General features: G+C 36.7%; 1 non-coding gene across 1 annotated transcript; it reads right to left on the bottom strand.

Annotated features, from left to right (window-relative positions):
- Nucleotides 1-3,187: 3,187 nt before the first annotated feature.
- On the bottom strand, nucleotides 3,188-3,294 carry LOC113002249 (small nucleolar RNA R71). Its single transcript, XR_003267793.1, has one exon. It is a non-coding gene; the product is annotated as a small nucleolar RNA R71 (small nucleolar RNA).
- Between the last annotated feature and the right edge of the window lie 1,432 nt (nucleotides 3,295-4,726).

Below are 4,726 nucleotides of genomic sequence, written 5' to 3'. Positions count from 1 at the left end.
TAGTTTTAATTAATTTTTACATCAGATGGCATCAACCATAATCATAATTTGACTGATAACGTCCAATGTGTTAGAATTACATATCGATGATAATCATTTGAGTAATTTGGCATTGCTCACAACTACTGCACGTAAACCAAAAATAACTTAAAGACTATCCTTCAATGCCATATCCTGAGGATGCTGATTACACATCCTATCTAGACAATAGCCTGATATTAGCATAACTAAATTACAACAATGATGAGACCAGATCAGAATTTCTGCAACTTTTTTCATCCATGACAGGTGCCATATCTTTCGAATTTGAAATTAAATTGTTCTTCTTTTGCATCTAACATAAACTAATACATATTTATAGATGAACAAACATCAATTTATAACCAAATCATTGAAGCCGTCAACAAAAATCAAGGTGGCATGTTTTTCCTATATGAATTTGGAGGTACAGGAAAAACCTTCATAAGAAGAACATTGGTAACTTCATTGAGAGCAAACAATCAAATTGTTATTATAGTTGCTTCCAGCAGCATAGCTTCTCTATTGTTGCCCGACGACAGGACTGCACATTCAAAATTCAAAATACCTGTACCCATTTTTGAAGACTCAACATGCAACATTCATCAAGGAAGTGAATTAGCTGAATTGCTAAATCAAACAAGCCTAATTATTTGGGATGAAGCACCAATGGCTCACAAATTTTGTTTTGAAGCGCTTCACCAAAGTGATGTGCCATTATTTTCTCCTATTTCTTAACCCTTTTTGCACCATTTTAATTACTGATTAGTCTTAATTGTCAAATTAATTATGCAGTTTTATCATTTGGGCCTATTGGACTAATTTTGTGTTTTTAATTTAATTTCAGGAGAATTATAAGTAATTGGGCTTGGACTTGAAGAGAGCAGACAATTTTATCAAATCTTATCTTATCTAGATTTTATCTAATCTAGATATTATTTCATCTAGATCTTATCTTATGTTATTTAGATTTTATTTCATCTAGATTTTATTTTATCTTATCTTATCTTGTCTAGATTTTATTTTATGGGCTTGAACTTAAAATAGATTTGCAAGCTTTGGGGCTGAAAACTATATAACAGCACCAAGGTTCTAGTTTAGGCTCTCCTCTCCTCTCTCTCTCCTGTTTTCGTTTTTGGTTTTAGGCTTTTCTTCTTTTAGACATTTTTTCGTTTTGCAATTCCAGTTTTTACTTTTCGTTTCAGCAATTAAATTTCGTTCTTCAATCTATAATTTCGTTCTCTATTGATTAATGGAAGGCTAAGTCTCCAACGTTGTTTTTTCTTGAGGATCAAACACAGTTCTCTTTGAGGTTCTAGTATTACTATTAAATTCTGTTCAATTTTTCCTCTTCACTAATTACTCTGAATTTGATGCTATTAATTCATGCATGCTTAGTGCTTGATTAATTGTCTCTGCGCTTAATTTACGTTCATGCTTAATGATCGTTTATGATTAATTGGTGTATGTGTTGCTTAATCACATAATGAATGCCTTATGTTAAATTTCGCTTAGTAATTTAATTTAGGGTTGGATTAAGTGGTTGAACTGATAAAGGATAAACTCTCGTAACCTAGGATAAGAGACTTGCTTGTGAATCAAGGGGAAGCAACGTGTCTTAATTCTGATATTTTATAATTCACATCTATTCGCTGTTTAATTTACAAAAGCAAACAACCCCCCCCCCCCAATTTGTTACTATTTTCCTACTATATGTTATGAACATTTGGTTTATCATTGCTCGTTGGGAAATGACCTAGGATCACTTCCTAGTTACTGCATTTTAATGTTTATTTGATTCGGGTACGGCCTCGATCAAATTTGGCGCTGCTGCCAGGGAGCAGTGTCCAAAGGTTCATAATAGCTAGTGATTCGTGTTTTATGTTTAGTTGTTTTAAGTTTTCGTGTTGTGTTAGTGTTGTTTAGTGTCATTTAGTGTCTTGTTATTTTGTTTAGTGTGGTGTTTTGTTTTAGTTTTTGCTGTGAATAGTGCTTTACGACAGATTTAGCGACCACTTTTGCTGACCTGGGAAACAGAGTAGTAGTGCAAATCCATTAGTGACTGAATTAGTGACTACTGGTGACAATTTAATTGGCGATTTTTGTTTTGATAGTTAGGGTTGTTATTTTTGGCTGAATTTTGGTGTGGTAGGTTCTTTTGACTCATATTTTGTGTGAAAAATACCAGGAACACTTGGTGTGGCCAGATTTGAGAGATTCAAAAAAATTTGAGAACTTGTGTTTAACAAAACTTCAAACGCCATAACTTTTGCTCCGGGTATCTCCGGGTATCAGAATGACTATTATTATATATGTATTTGGGGTAGAAAAAAATTTCCCATACTGTGGCAGCCAGCCAAACTCTAGCTAGCCAAAATCGCCTGTTTACTAGTTTTTTTTTCAAGTTTTATTATTTTATTTTTCTAATCTTTCCTTAGGTAGTTTCCATATTTAGACTTTGAATTTTTTCCTGAAAATTTTTGTGCCATCTTTTCATGATTTTAGGGTGTTGCTCACAAAATTTCAAGTCATTTGGATATCATTTGAGGGTAGCTGTAGTTCAAACCTACATTGTTACTTGCATAAGAAGGCAACTAGTTGTGCATGCTGAATGTAGTGTATAACTAGAGGCAATCCACCTGACTTACAACCCTTTGATCCGAAGATAGATAGGACATTTCATAGATTAGTTAGACATCATTTAGTACCTTTTGAGCACCCTGAGCATTCTGTTATTGGTGATTTTGAGCATTATAGTTTTGAACATTCTGATTTTGAGCATTCTGAGAACATGGCACAACCTCCACCCTGTGAGAGGACTCCAAGGGAAATGGCTACACCTGATTTCACCTACGAAAGCTTGTGCATCCAATACCCTGATGAGGATGTCCCATATGTTCTTAAAACTGGACTGATCCATTTGCTTCCAAAGTTTCATGGCCTTGCAGGTGAAGACCCCCACAAACATCTGAAAGAATTCCATATTGTCTGCTCCACCATGAAACTCCCATATGTCCAGGAGGATCACATATTTTTGAAGGCTTTTCCTCATTCTTTAGAGGGAGTGGCAAAGGACTGGCTATATTACCTTGCTCCAAGGTCTATCACGAGCTGGGATGACCTCAAGAGAGTATTCTTAGAAAAAAATTTCCCTGCTTCCAGGACCACGACCATCAGAAAAGATATTTTAGGAATTAGGCAACTCAGTGGAGAGAGCTTATATGAATACTGGGAGAGATTTAAGAAACTATGTGCCAATTGTCCTCACCACCAGATTTCTGAGCAGCTTCTTCTCCAATATTTTTATGAAGGACTCAATAACATGGAGAGAAGTATGATAGATGCTGCCAGTGGTGGAGCCCTTGGAGACATGACCCTTGCTAAAGCCAGAAATTTAATTGAGAAGATGGCTTCAAACTCCCAACAATTTAGTGCCAGAAGTGATGCTATTATCATTAGAGGAGTGCATGAAGTAGCCACGAATTCATCTTCATCAGCCGATACTAAGAAGCTTGAAGGTAAACTAGATGCCTTGGTTAACCTGGTAACCCAACTGGCCATGAATAAAAAATCTGCACCTGTCGCCAGACTCTGTGGTTTATGCTCCTCTATCGACCACCACACAGACCTTTGCCCTTCTGTGCAACAATCTGAAGCAATTGAACAGCCTGAAGCTTATGCTGTAAACATCTACAACAGACCTCCTCAACCTCAGTAGCAAAATCAGCCACAACAAAACAATTATGACCTCTCCAGCAACAGGTAAAATCCCGGGTGGAGGAATCATCCCAACCTTATATGGTCGAATCCTTCACAATAGCAGCAACAACAACCTTATTTTCAAAATGCTGCTGGCCCAAGTAGACCATACATTCCTCCACCAATCCAGCAGCAACAACCCCAGAAACAACAAACAGTTGAGGCTCCTCCGCAACCTTCCCTTGAAGAACTTGTGAGGCAAATGACTATGCAAAACTGCAGTTTCAACAAGAGACCAGAGCCTCCATTCAGAGCTTAACTAATCAGATGGGACAATTGGCTACACAGTTAAATCAATAACAGTTCCAGAATTCTGACAGATTACCTTCTTAATCGGTCCATAATCCAAAAAATGTGAGTGCCATTACATTGAGGTCGGGAAAGCAGGGTCAAGAACCTCAACCAGCAACATCTTCCTCATCCGCAAATGAACCTGCCCAACCTCACTCTGCTCCAGAAAAAAGATGATGACAAAAATTTAAAGAGTAAGTTACCTAACAATTTCTATGCAGGTGAATCTTCCACTGGTAATTCTGATTTACAGAAGCAGCATATCCCTCTTCCATTCCCTCCAAGAGCAATTTCCAACAAAAAAATGGAAGAGACAAAGAAGGAGATATTGGAAACATTTAGAAAAGTAGAGGTAAACATACCTTTGCTGGATGCAATAAAGCAAATTCCAAGATATGCTAAATTCTTGAAAGAGATGTGCACTCATAAGCGAAAGCTTAAAGGAAGTGAAAGAATTAGTATGGGCAGAAATGTCTCTGCATTGATTGGTAAATTTGTTCCCCAAATCCCTGAAAAATGTAAAGATCCAGGTACATTCAACATACCTTGTATTATAGGGAACAGTAAGTTTGACAATGCCATGCTAGATTTAGGAGCTTCAGTTAGTGTTATGCCTCTGTCTATTTTTAATTCTCTATCTCTTGATCCTTTACAGTCA

This window comes from Glycine max, chromosome 7 (genome assembly GCF_000004515.6).
Source record: "Glycine max cultivar Williams 82 chromosome 7, Glycine_max_v4.0, whole genome shotgun sequence".
Lineage (NCBI taxonomy): Eukaryota > Viridiplantae > Streptophyta > Magnoliopsida > Fabales > Fabaceae > Glycine > Glycine max.
Note: the sequence above shows the minus strand (reverse complement) of the source record. Positions and strands in the feature narration are given on the sequence as shown.